Here is a 14,002-nt window from a genome sequence, read left to right as displayed (position 1 = left end):
TTTTGTATTTTTAGTAGAGACGGGGTTTCACCATGTTGACCAGGATGGTCTCGATCTCTTGACCTCGTGATCCACCCGCCTCGGCCTCCCAATCAGTTACTTCTTCTACTGAAGTCTTCAACCCCTGAAAGTCATCAGTGAGAACTGGAATCAACTTCTTCCAAACTCCTGTTAATGTTGGTATTTTGACCTCCTCCCATGAGTCACAAACGTTCTTAATGGCATCTAGAATGGTGAACCTCTTCCAAGAGGTTTTCAATATACTTTGTCCAAATCCAACAGCTATGGCAGCTACAGTCTTATGAAATGTGTTTCTTAAATAATAAAACTTGAAAGTCAAAACTACTACTTGATCCATGGGCTGCAGAATGGATGCTGTGTTAGCAGGCATGAAAACAACATTCATCCCTTTGTTTATCTTCATCAGAGCTCTTTGGTGACCAGGTAAGCAATAATATTTTGAAAGAAGTCTTGTTTTCTGAGCAGTATGTCTCAACAGTGGGCTTATTTGGCAAACCATGGTGTAAACAGGCGTACTGTCATCCAGGCTTTGTTGTTCCATTGATAGAACCCAGGCAGAATTGATTTAACATAATCCTTAAGGACTTTAGCATTTTTGGAATGGCAAATGAGCACTGGCTTTCACTTAAAGTCACCAGTTGCATTAACTCCCACCAAGAGAGTTAGCCTATCCTTTGAAGCTTTTAAGTCAGGCACTGACTTCTTTCTAGCCATGACAGTCCTAGATGGTAACTTCTTCCAATATAAGGCTGTTTCAACTCCATTGAAAGTTAGGTTGGGTTTTTGTTAGTTGACTTTAAAGAAGAAGTAGCTCATTTGTCTAGAACTTCACCCTTAACCTCTGTGCTTTACAGTCCTCTACAGCCATTTCCTGTGAACCAAGATAGTAAATTTGATCCGCCTCCAAAGATGAGGAGGAGGAAGTTGTGACTGGTGAATTTTTCTCTTTAATGAAGGCAACAGAGCACAAGTGCAGAACGGGAAAGTGTTTCTTGTCAACCTCTCTTTTTATTTTTAAGCCAATAAAAAGAAGCTTGATTGTGGCCTTTCTGTAAGTAGAGGTGTACCCACACTGGTTGAAAATATCTTCAAAATGAACACAAATAAATATCCCTAAAACTCTTCTGGATTCAGCTTGTGGGAAAGAGCATTATGAAGGTAAGGCAACTTGGTAGTTTTATAAAAAGTACTCAGAAAAATAAGTCTTCGTGTCTCAGTTGGATACATTTTAAAACTGATGTTGATAAAATTGTATGAAAACAAGTAAATGGGTAAAACTGAGATAATCAGCATACTTTTTATTTTCTATAAAATAAATACAGTTGACTTGAACAACACAGGATTGAAGTGCATGGATCCACTTATATGCAGACAATTTTTCAATAAACATATTGGAAAATTTTTGGAGATTTGCTACAATTTGAAAAAAATAGATAAATCTTGCAGCTAAAAATATTTTAAAAATTAAGAAAAAGTTAGATATGTCATGAATGCATACAATATTAGTAAATATTATTCTACTCCTCATTTACTACCCTAAAACATACAGATATTGTATAAAAAGTAAAGATTTCTTAAAACATATGCACTTACAGCCTCACAGGTTGCCATTTGCAGTTGAGAGAAATGTAAACAAACATAAAGATGCAGTATGAAATCATAATTGCATAAATTAATGATAGTATATACTCTACTATTGTAATAACTTTATAGCCATCTCCTCTTGCCAATATGGTGAGCTCAAGGGTTGTATCTGCTTAAAACACCATGTGATGCTAATCATCTCCACATGAACAGTTCACCCTTCCAGTAAATTTCATATCCCAATAAAAAGTGACCCCTCACCATTTTTGCATATTTTAAATTGTGTTTAGTGCAATCATAAACCTTGAATAATACCACGGACTAATATGAAGTGCCACTAGAGACATAAGAAGTGCTACCAAGGAGCAGAGAAAAGTGGCATTATAAGAAAAAATTGAATTGCTTTCTATAGATACCATAGATTGAGTTCTGCCCCTGTGGTTGAAAGCCACTTGAAGACAAATCCAGCAAAAAAAACCACTGTAAGAAAAAAAAAAAAACTTATGAAACTGCTGCTGCAGCTATTCCAGCAGCATAAAAACTTTGTACTTTTTGTGAAGTATTTTTTACCTTGTATTGAAAATGCAGATTTTATGTGAGTGCAGCATTGCTATAAGAAAGGCATATCTATAGGCTCAAATACAATTCAAGACAAAGTGAAGTCACTATATGAGAAAAAGGGAAAAGAAAGTGAAGGATCTAAATCTAGAGGGTATAATGTCAGTAAGGGATAGTTTGATAGGTTTGGCTTTAAAACTGTGAAGATAAAAAGAGAAACAACTTCTGCCGACCAAGAGGCTGCAGATGAGTACCCTGACACAATTAAGAAAATCATTAAAGAGGAAAGATATTTGCTTGAACCAGTTTTTAATGCAGACCAAAGTTCCCTATTTTGAAAAAATGCGATAAAGGACATTAATTAAGAAGGAAGAGAAGTGAGTACCAGGATTGAAGGTAGGAATGCATAGGTTAACTCTACTGTTTTATGCAAATGCAGTGAGGTTTATGATCAGGACTGCCTTTGCCTATAAAGCACCTAAACCCCAAGATTAAAAAATTTTTTTTAAATTATACTTTAAGTTCTGGGGTACATGTGCAGAACGTGCAAGTTTGTTACATAGGTGTATACACATGCCATGGTGGTTTGATGCATCCATCACTGCATCATCTACGTTAGGTATTTCTCCTAATGCTATCCCTCCCCTAGATCTCTACCTCCAAACAGGCCCTGGTGTGTGATGCTCCCCTCCCTGTATCCATGTGGCCTCATTGTTCAACACCCACTTATGAGGGAGAATGTGCAGTGTTTGGTTTTCTGTTCTTGTGTTAGTTTGCTGAGAATGATGGTTTCCAGCTTTATCCATGTCCCTGAAAAGGACATGAACTCATCCTTTTTTATGACTGCATAGTATTCTATGGTATATATGTGCCACATTTTCTTTACCCAGAATATCATAGATGGACATTTGGGTTGGTTCCAAGTCTTTGCTATTGTGATCAGTGCCACAATAAACATATATGTGCATGTGTCTTTATAATAGAATGATTTATGATCCTTTGGTTATATACCTAGTAATGGGAATGCTGAGTCAAATGGTATTTCTGTTTCTAGATCCTTGAGGAATTGTCACACTGTCTTCCACAATGGTTGGACTAATTTACAGTCCCACCAACAGTGTCAAAGCATTCCTATTTTTCGACATACTCTCCAGCATCTATTGTCTCCTTATTTTTTAATGATCACCATTCTAACTGGCCTGAGATGGTATCTCAATGTGGAAACCTTGAAATTTGAAGGGAGAAGATAAACACCAGCGGCTAGTCTTTTGTTTGCAGAACAATAAGGTCTGTACACTGAGAACCCTTTCTGGGTTGGTTCCACTGATGTTTTTTCCTGAAGTAAAGAAGCACCTTGCCAGTAGGAGACTGTCTTTTAAAATTCTTTTGATATTGGACAAATTGGACAATGTCCCTGGTCACCCAGAACCCCATAAGTTCAAAGCCAAAGGAATCAACGTGGTCTACTCACCAGCAGTGCCTCCCCCCAACAACACACACAACATCTCTAAATCCAGGGAATCATAAAGACCTTTAACATTCATTACACACAGTAATCTATGAGAAAAGGATTATCAACACTGTGGAAGAGAACCCTGGTATGGAGAACATCATTAAAGTTTGGAAAGATCACACCACTAAAGACGCCATTGTTGTTACAGAAAAAGCATGAAAACCATCAAGCCTGAAACAATAAATTCCTGGTGAAAAAAACTGTGTCCAGATGTACATGACTTCACAGGATTTATTACAGAGCCAATCAAGGAAATCATGAAAGTGATTGTGGATATGGCAAAAAAAGATTATAGGGAAGGGTTTCAAGATACGTATCTTGGAGAAAATCAAGAGCTAATAGATATCACACCAGAGGAATTAAAAGATGATTTGATGGAGAGTGCTTCCAACCCTGTGACAGATTATGAGGAAGAAGATATAGAAGGAGCAATGCCAGGAAATAAATTGACATTAGACAACCTGGCAGAAGGTTCCTATTATTCAAGACTGCTTTTGACTTCTTTTACAGCCTAGACCCTTCTATCATAGAGGCACTGAGACTAAAATAAATGGTTGAATAAGGATTCGTAGCAGATAGGAACATTTTTAGAGAAATGAAAAAGCAAAAAAGTTAGACAGAAATTACAAAGGATTTCTGTAAAGTTACACTGAGTGTGGCCTGCTTCTCCCGCCTCCTCTTTCACCTCCTTCATGTCTTCCACCTCTGCCACTACTGAGACAGTAAGATCAACCTCTCCTTCTCTTCCTCCTGGTCAACGTGACTAGAAGGAATGATTGCTAATAGGCTGGAATTTACTTGGGAGGATGAAAATGTTCTGAAATCAGATTGTAGTTATGGATGCACAACCTTGTAACTATACTAAAATCATTTGAGTTTACACTTTAAATGTGTGAATTGTGTGGCTTGTGAATCATATCTCAGTAAAACTGTTTATAAATATACAATGGTATATTCTCAGCCTAGTCAACATGATGGCAAGGGTGAAGACATTTATGATGATCCATAGCAACTCAATAAATAGTAAATATATTTTTCTTTTCCTTATAATTTCCTTAATAGCATTCTCTTTTGTCTAGCTTACTTTATTGTAAGAAGACAGTATATAATATATATAGCACACAAAAAATGTCTTAATCAACTATTCATGTTATTGGTAAGGCTTGTAGTCAACAGTAGGCTATTAAAGTTTTGGGGAAGTCAAAAGTTATATGTGAATTTTTCACTGCACAGGGGGTTGGTTCTCCTAACTCCGTGTTGTTCCAGGCTCAACTATAAAAACTTCCAGATTTTTCAAATAGAATTAACTTTGTTCTATTTTCTGATTCTCATAAAATTTGGTTGTATGCTCATTTCAGCCTTCCTAGTATTAATTATTTAGATATCTATATCCCCAAAAATATGGTGAGCTCCAGGAGACAGGATGTTTGTTTAATAATAATGATAATAGTTATTATAACTGACATATAAATATTGTATAGTTTACAAAAAATGCCTACATACATTTTCTCATTTTTCCTTTTTTTTTCTCTCACAAGAGCCTTGTAATAGCTTTGCATTCTTTTCAGCACTGTATATAACACTTTGCATATAGTAGGCTTTCAAAAATATTTTAGGGCTTAATTAAAATTAAAACTGGATTGTGTGGGTTGAATTAAAATCCTGCCAATTCTCTGAATTTTTATGTCCTGTAAAGCAATTAAGAGAGCGAAAGAAGATTTTGAATAATTTCACTTTTTCATTTGTATACAACCAATATATCCCCAAAACAAAAATTAAGAAAGTATTCATTTAACCATTAAAATTAATTATGAAAACATCCAAACAAGGCAGGTTTTTAAACATTTACTTATTTATCTATTAGGTCAGAACATCTCTTCTTTTTCCTGCTCCTTTGTTTGTTCACTTGACTCTTGGTCAGTATTCTGTAAGCTCCACATACAGAATGTGGAGCGTACATTGTAATTGTACATTGTACAATGTACAATGTAAGCGTACATTGGGGAAATGAAAGGTCACACCACGCTTCAAGAAAGTGATTCTCTTGGTAACCAGGACCAAGCCAGTTATGCCCATTCAACATATTCTCTTTTAGAAGACACAGTTTCTCATAGCCCTTTGAGGCCTGCTTAAATTCTGACATTTTTCTATTGGAAAATGAACTGAAGTTATCAACCTACTTTCACCACACAGATCACTAGTAACTAGAGCTGAATTATAAGCTTATATGACAACTATTCCGTGAGACAAAAGCTTTCTCACCATTATGCACTTGAAGCAATCTGGTTTCTCTACCAAGACTCTTCTATTTTCATGAGCAATTTAAAAATCACTTACAATTCAGAATATAGGTCACCGCTTATTTAGTTTTTTAAGATAGTTGCAAGCAGTGTCTACTCCGTGTCAAAAACTGTTTCTTATTTTCATGGGACTCAAATTGCCAATGGTTCTCTGGAAAAGAAAGGTCATTCAAAAAGAAATAGAATGAGAGAGTGGCTAATATAAAGAACTACACTTGTTTTAAAAAAGAAAAGCAAAACCTGAGAAAAACACTTAGAAGCTAAATACTATTAGAATGAGAGGTAAGACTCCTGGAAAAAGAGTAAAAACAGAATAGAGTTGAGTACCAGAAAGGAAACCAATGAAGTGAGAAATTATTAATGCTATTTGCATGTAGAGTACATGTAAGAAGAGAAATAAAAGTAATGGTCTTGGAATTCCACCTACAACTCAGACTTTTTTCCTGTAGGCATTCAGAACATATTACACAAAAGTAAAACTCTGCCAACAATAGTGGCTATGTTTCCATAGTCCCTTGACAGACCAGAGCTTGTTTTAAGGAATAAGGAACCAACGAAGGTTTTTGTGCAGATGGTGACATGGTCTATTTGTGTTTTAAAAGGGCCCCGTCTGGCAGCATTATAGAAAAATTATTGGAAGAAAAGAATAACAATAAAGAGTTAGAAGATACTGCAATATTCTAAAAATGAGAGAAGAGTCCAGAATCCAAAACTGACATTGAATTACAAGGAGATAATGAATAGGAAGGACATTAGGAGGTAAATTCAGTTTGACTCAGTAATTCCTGGGCTAAGGAGAGTAAAAAGGAATAAGGTGGAATTAGAGAGTTCATTATTTCACTGCGCCTTGAATAGACGGTAGGATGGGTGTTGACTATATTAATTAGGAAATGAAAGAGGAGATAATGCCTTGAGAAGATGAGCACAGTCAATGGAGTTGACCCGAACTTAGCTGCAAATCACATCTGCATGAGGCACAGTTGAAATAAAAGGAGTGGCCACAATGTATTAGAAAGAGTAACACTTCTAAAAATCTGTGGGAACAGATTTATACAGACAGATTGCTCTTACAACAATACAATTGATTTCCATTCTTCATTAAGTACACAATTAACTTCAGAGGCATTAAGATATAATGGATAGGTGTGTCCTGCTTTACCAGTTTAGAGCACAGGGAACTTCTAACATTTAAAATAATATGGCGAGCACCTTCCCATCCTTCTTATGACAAGAATGTCTATTTTCCTTCCTCACTACTGAGTTCTAGGGATCTGTCCTTCTTGCTAACCTTCACTGGGAAAAAAATAAAAGCACCTCATTAATTTAACCGAGGCCCCCTTCTCTGCCACACCGCATTACTCTAGAAGGCTACAGTAGTTATGCATCCTGGGCAGGCCTCCACCATGGAGAGGTCCCTCAGAGGCTTTCCTGCTTATCTGAAATGAACTAAGTTGAAGCTTCAGGCCCCTCACCTACAAGGGCCCCCTCCATGTCCCTGGAATGGGTCCTAGCAACTGTATATTCTGAATTTTGTATTCTTTTATTTTTAAAGAAGGAACCCAACATGTTATAAATTCAGGTTCAATAACACCTGAAGTGGCCCTTTCCCATACTGTCACTGCTGGTCTGAGAACAGCTTCTCCACATTGGGGAAGGAAGAAGCAGCCTCCTGACTCTCTCTGTCCAGTTTATGGTTGTGTCATACCATGGTAGGCTAGGGTTATCCACTAACCAGGCCAAGCCTTTATGGTTCTGGGACTTATAAGATTCCCTTGAGCTCCTAAAATATTGCTTGATTTTATCAAATACACAGTGAAAATCTCTAATTGTGACTATACTAAACAAAGTCCTTTTGATGCTTCTATGAACCTAATGGAAACTAAACTGAAAGCTACCACCTGGATTTAAACCTTTGGAGGAATGTGAATAATTAAAGAGGCATATTCAGGATTGAACTTTATTTCAGAAGGATAAGTGTCTCACATACAAACTTTTCTTCTTAATCAATTAAATAATGTAAGAGTTCATGTTTCACTGAAATATGATTTTTTTGCACTATTTTGATTTTTCAGAAAATTCCAAACATTGCAATATTCCTCTTTTTAGAAAATTAATCTAGCAGAAATTTTATCTTTTATTTTTCTACCTTTAAAAGGCCATGTTGGAGTTTATCTTATGCATTATTTAAAAAACTTGGGGATAAGTAAATTTTAAATGAGATACCAGAAAGACAGCAAAAACCTCTAAGAATGTTTTAAAAATGAGAAGTGAGGGAGAGGCTAGCTCTACAAACTATTAAAACATGTTGCAACATTAAATCAGGAGCAGTGTGAAGAGGTGAGAATGACTCCAGGGCCACCCAAAACCCACACCCAGCAACTATGTCCTGCCACCACACCCAAGAGAAAGGTGAAGGGCTAACCACAGAGAAGATCCATGAGGCTGTCTGCTAAACCTGCTTCCTCCAAAGTCAGAGCCCAAGCCTAAAAAGGCCCCTGCAAAGAAGGGAGAGAAGGTACTCAAAGGGAAAAAGGGAAAAACTGATGCTGGCAAGGAGGGGAGTAACCCTGCAGAAAATGGAGATGCCAAACAGACGGGGCACAGAAAGTTGATGGTGCTGGAGATGCCAGGGAAAGTGTGTGCATTTTTGATAACTGTGCACTTCTGGTGACTATACAGTTTGAAATAATCATTTTTATCAACTTTCATAAAATGCAGAACTGTGTTTTACCTTTTGTTTAAACTATCTTGTTAGCACACAGAACACTTCATTGTTGTTTTGGGGGAAGGGGTATATATCACTCATAGAATGTCTCTGAAGCTGGATTGATGGATAACACCTTTACGTTCTAATTTTGAGAGACTTCCTATTGGCTTCCAGGAAGAGGGATTCCCTGACTTTGACACACATGGCCACCTTGGCACACAAAAGCCTTGTGATATGGAAAAACAAATTCGTTTTTATTCCGTCTTTCAGCATAGACTTAACTCCCTTAAGCCCAGACATCTGTTGGGACCTGACCCCCAGTAGTGTGTCAGGCAATCTGGACTTTCCAGTGATGCCACTGAAATGGCACCCCTCAAAAGAGCAGTGGTTCCCTTTCTAGATTGTGGATCTTCAGATAAATTCTGCCATTTTAATGCCACTTCCTGAAAGTCAGGGTCAGCTCATGAAAAGCTGTTAAACAACATGTGAAATGTGAAATGTCAACTCTCACTCTAAACTGTTCGGAGCATGAGATGAAGACTTCTTTGGTTTTTATGGTGGCTTTCTGATTTTTGGTAGTCCATTGAAGAAGGGAGTTTGAAAGTTGTATACTATTAGAGATTGCCTACCCATGTCCTGCCTGAAATACCATGACTGTTTATGGAAAATATCTTTAATAAACCTGGATACAGTTTGGCTTGGGGAAAAAAAGTTAAATCAGTGTGACAGTAACAAAAGCATATCATTAACTAAATACATACTGGCTATTATTTTCAATGATATTGTTGTTATAAAGACTTCTTATACCCACCCCCAACCCCCAAAGCAGTAGTTAGTCACCTAAGGTATCTGAGTCTCCCTTGTCAGAATTCTCAGTTTACTGGATTGCATGTTTGCTTTTACCCAGGAATAAATGCTTGAGTGGCCACTCCTGACTCAGCTTTGGTCACGTGTCCACAGGTGGCTCCTTTGCTAGGATCCCCTTGAACTGCTAAAATATTGCTTGATATTATCAAACACACAGTGGAAATCTCTATTGTGAATATATTGAATATAGCCTTTTTGATGCTTCTGTGAACCTAATGGAACCTAAAGTGAAAACTACCACCTTGATTTAATCCTCTGATGTAACATTCTTTTGCAGTGCTTCTGAGGAAACCACTTTTAGAGGAACTGCTTTTGCTTCTGTATCAGTCCCTCACCTCTGTCGTCTCATCACTGATCTGTTTGCCTCTGCTTTCTATGTTCCAGAAACCCTTGCTGTCCTGGCCTGCAGGTGGGGTCCTCCTGGATTTCCAGAGTTGCTATGTGTTTTATTTTTAAAATTTATACTGTCATTTCAATGGGACCTGGGAAGATGGAGAGGAAATGTGGATATAGTCCACTTTGTTGAAGAAATCTTTTATGTTTGTACTCAAATCAGTTATCTCCCAAAATGAGTTTTTTCTTTGATACTTACTTCTGTTTTTCTTTGGATAATATTTGGTATTTTATATCCAATTCTTCAATTAGCTTGATTTTTTCCCCAAATATGTAACCTATTATCCTAGGAACATTTACAAAATTACTAATCATTTCCTCTCTTTTTTCCTTTAAGAAAACTCATATATGCACATTTATATAAAAACAGGTCTAAAATATAATGATTAAAAAATAAGTTGAGATAAATTATGTTTGAAAAGAGGGGAGATATATAGGTCACTATATGTTATGCATTATATATACTTGTGTATAAATAGAAACATTATGGGAGGCTGGAAATCAAACTGTTAATTTCTTTTGGAGAGTAGAAATGGGAGAAAGTCAGAGGTGAGAGATTCATAATTTCAAGAGCAGAGATAGTGTGGACCAAGACCAACAATAGCCAACAGGTGTTTGGCAGAAAAAAAAGGGCTGGGGCCAGCTGACTCTAGAGTTTGCTGAAAAATACAATCACTAGTGCACATGTTCATAAATTGAACATTCAAAAAATAGCTAACATGTATCGAAATCTTACTATATGCCAGGTACTGTTCTCATAGCTTTATATGTACTGATTCATTTACTCCTCATAAAAAATTTATGCAGATGAGTACACTCATCGCAATTGTAAAGACAGGGAAACTGGAGCACAAAGTGGTCAGATAAATTTTTCTGTATACGCCATGGATGGCACAGCCAGAATCTGACCCCAGTTGAAGTGGTATTAGAGCCCTCCTTAATTGCTGTTTTCTATTGCACAGACTTAACTATCACCTCCTGAAACTTTTCTCACACCCTTCTTTCAGTCTCCAGTGCTCCCAAAAGCAGAACCTTCATTCCAACAATAGAAATGAAAAGCTTCACTTTGAAGAAATGAAATATACTTTAAAGATAAATACCACGTTATTTAAACATTCATCTAAAAGTATAGCCTGGAAATGAAGAGTCAACAAATATTTGAGAAAAATCTAGGGCAAAGAAAACATAAGTTCAAACAAAGAGATTTAACTCCCAAGAAAACAGAGTTAACACAGAAAGTAGAATGAAATATCAAAACAAGTCTACTTCCTATTTTCAGAGATATAGGGGTTGTGTTCACACATACTATATACAGATTGGAGTTCTTGATTAAAACATGGTTACTGAAATTAAAAATGGATTATCTAACAGAATGAACATAAAAGATCAAGTTAGTGAATTGCAAGACTAAGGAATTCTCTCAAGATATCATGCGAAGGCAAGATCATAAAAGTACAAGAACAAATGTTGGAATAGAATCAGAAATTCTGTAATAGACAGAATAATGATCCCACAGCAATGTGCCACATCCTGCATCCTAATCCCTAGAACCTGTGAATATGTTACCTTACACAACAAAAGTGACTTTGCAGCTGTGAGTAAATTTGGGATCTTGATATGGGGAGATTATCCTGGATTACTTACCTAGGCCCAGTGTAAGGGCTTACATAGGTAGGGTCCCCTGTGTAGGGTCCTTTTATGTGAAAGAGCAAGGAGGATCATAGGCTTAAAACAGATTTATTATCTTAAAGTTCTGTAGTTCAGAAATCTGAAATGGGGTTCACTGGGATAAAATCAAGGAGTTGGCAGGGCTGCATTCCTTTCTGGAGGATTCTCTAGGGAAGGATCCATTTCCTTGCCCCTTCCAGCTTGTAGAGGCTACCCCCGTTCCTTGGCTCTTGCTGTCCATCTTCAAAGCTGGCAACAGTGAGCAGGGTTCTCACATCACATTGTTGACCTCTTCTTTTGACTCCTTCTTCCCAAGAGTCCATCCCAAGAGTCCAGAACAATCTCCCTATTTTAAGGTCAGCTGATTAGCCACCTTAATTTCATCTACTATCTTGAATTCCCCTTTGCCACATGATGTAACATATTCATAGGTTCTGGGAATGGGCACATGGACATCTTTAGAGGACTGATATTCTGCCTGCTAATCTCACCCCTACTCCTAATTTTAGATGCCTCCCGTCTTTACAATGTAGATCATTTCACGCATGCCCATTGTCTACCTTTAAACTTTCCCATTCCAATATAGTCTTGGAAGATGGGGTTTGGTGGGAGGCAGAGGGTTGTTTTTTAGTGTACAAAGACAAAAATATACTGGGTGTCCTGTCCAGTGCACCCTTCAGGGATTTTCAGCCTTTTGTGATCTTTGAAATACTTTGCAATTTTTTAAGTTGTAGAAAACTAGAAAACTGATAATAATGCAAATGACTTTGTTTATAGAAATGCAAGTATTGTCTAGGGGAATACAATTGATTATTACCCTATTGATATTGACCTGTTTTGCCAGTTTGTATTTATTTTTGCCAGTTTGTATTCATTTTCATATTATTCATTTCATTTTGCCAGTTTGTATTCATTATAGTCTTAGCATGTCTATATATTTGTTTTCTCTTCGAATATTCCTTTGAAATGAGTTGTAACATTTTATCGATTCCTTCATTAATGAGTTAAATAAAATTTTGGTCACCATTAATAATTAAACTCCTTTAAAAATTTTTCCTTTAACAGTAAAACTTTTATTATAAATGTATATTTAGTCATTGAAAAAATTCTTAAATTCAGATGTCCATGGAAATGTAGTTAATTATTTGTTAAAATTTCTCTGATCACCTTTGCCAGAGATCCCACCTACTCACTGTGGATGGAGTGGTGAGCAATCTAATGTTAACCCAATCCAGATGAAAATTTAGTCTTACCCAATGATGTAAACTCAGGTTTAACCCAGTCTTTTCCACTCAATCTCTCAGTTTCCCTCCTACTTATTTCCACTTCTCTTAATGTTTATAGAGAACAGGGTAGGACTATAATGGCCTAATTACTTCCTCGCTGGATTCTCAGTGGCTCTGCAGACCACTCTCTTTATTCCATCTTGACATGGCCTCCAGCTAGAAGTCTATGCTAAAACTTCATTTCTCTCCAGCAGTCTTTATGAGGGGCCCAATGCTTCTCAACTCAGTGTGGGGTGCCACACATACACCCAGAAATGGTTGGGAGAGCCAACTAGACCCTCTTTTGCCAGATCACATAGTTTGTCTGACAGGAAGAGTGTGGGGTTAAAATGCGTAAAATATACTTAAGTATATTTTTAAATTTTATCAAAACTAGCGATGTTTAAAAGTTGCAATTGAAAAAAGTAAAAATATCTGGAGCTTTACACTCATAGACAGTGGATTCCTCTAGACAGTGGATTTATGGTTTTTAAAGTTCATTTTTCTTTTTTATATTTTCTGATTTTTAATAAAGAATATATAAAACTTTTTGCTTAGGATTGTTCTGGCTATTGGGGCTTTTTTTGGTTCCATATGAATTTTACAGTAGTTTTTTTCTAATTCTGTACAAAAATGATGCTAGTAATTTGATTGGAAGACTGTTAAATCTATAGATAGCTTTGGGCATTATGACCATTTTTAATGGTATAAATTCTTCCAATCCATGAGCAGAAAATGTTTTTCTATTTGTTTGTGTCATCTATGATTTCTTTTAGCAGTGTTTTGTAATTCTCCTTGTAGAGATCTTTCACCTCCTTGGTTAGATGTATTCCTACGTATTTTACATATTTATTGGTTTTTATAAAGATAACTGAGTTCTTTATTTGACTCTCAGCTTGAACATTAGATTGGAAAAAGAAAATATGGTACTATATGTCATGGAATACTATGCAGCTGTTAAAAAGAATGAAATGATGGCCTTTGCAGCAACATGGCTGCAGCTGGAGTCCATTGTCCTAAGAGAATTAGCATAGGAACAGAAAACCAAATACCACATGTTCTCACTTATACATGGGAGCTAAACATTGGGTACTTGTGGACACACAGATGGCAACAATAGACACTG

At 36.6% G+C, this 14,002-nt stretch overlaps 1 long non-coding RNA gene across 2 annotated transcripts in view; it reads left to right on the top strand.

The window, feature by feature from the left end:
• LOC108309860 overlaps positions 1-13,658 on the top strand; it is a 70,113-nt gene extending 56,455 nt beyond the window's left edge. For both annotated transcript variants that reach the window (XR_001827527.2, XR_005201525.1), the window contains exons 4-6: positions 876-954; positions 1,041-1,179; positions 9,935-13,658. This is a non-coding gene — a long non-coding RNA (uncharacterized LOC108309860). The remainder of the gene's footprint in view (positions 1-875; positions 955-1,040; positions 1,180-9,934) is intronic.
• Positions 13,659-14,002: the final 344 nt, after the last annotated feature.

Source organism: Cebus imitator, unplaced genomic scaffold, assembly GCF_001604975.1.
Source record: "Cebus imitator isolate Cc_AM_T3 unplaced genomic scaffold, Cebus_imitator-1.0 Scaffold98, whole genome shotgun sequence".
NCBI classification, from domain to species: domain Eukaryota; kingdom Metazoa; phylum Chordata; class Mammalia; order Primates; family Cebidae; genus Cebus; species Cebus imitator.
Note: the sequence above shows the minus strand (reverse complement) of the source record. Positions and strands in the feature narration are given on the sequence as shown.